Source organism: Berghia stephanieae, chromosome 10 (genome assembly GCF_034508935.2).
Source record: "Berghia stephanieae isolate SIO BIC M18660-M18661 chromosome 10, UCSD_Bste_1.3, whole genome shotgun sequence".
In the NCBI taxonomy this organism is placed as follows: Eukaryota; Metazoa; Mollusca; class Gastropoda; order Nudibranchia; family Aeolidiidae; genus Berghia; species Berghia stephanieae.
This window is the reverse complement of record NC_088369.1, coordinates 3,936,322-3,936,720: the sequence shown is the minus strand read 5'-3', so window position 1 is coordinate 3,936,720 and position 399 is coordinate 3,936,322.

The following is a 399-nucleotide window of genomic DNA, read 5'->3' as shown; positions in this document are numbered from 1 at the left end:
ATTCCATTACGTCATCACTTTAAGCGTTGATCATTAAGAACGAATGGGAATCATGATTGTGCAATTATAGACTTTTAATGCATGTTTACATCACAACGGAAATGAAATACCCACCCCCCCCCCCCCATTAAAAACCCAAGAAAAACAAAATAATAATAATAATAATAATAATAATAATAATAATAATAATAATAATAATAATAATAATAATAATAATAATAATATAAAATAATAACAACAATGAGATGATAATAATAATAAAAGTAATAATAATAATAATAATAATAGTAATAATAATAATAATAATAATAATAATAATAATAATAATAATAATAAAATAATAATAATAATAATAATAATAATAATAATAATAATAATAATAATAATAAAATAAAATAA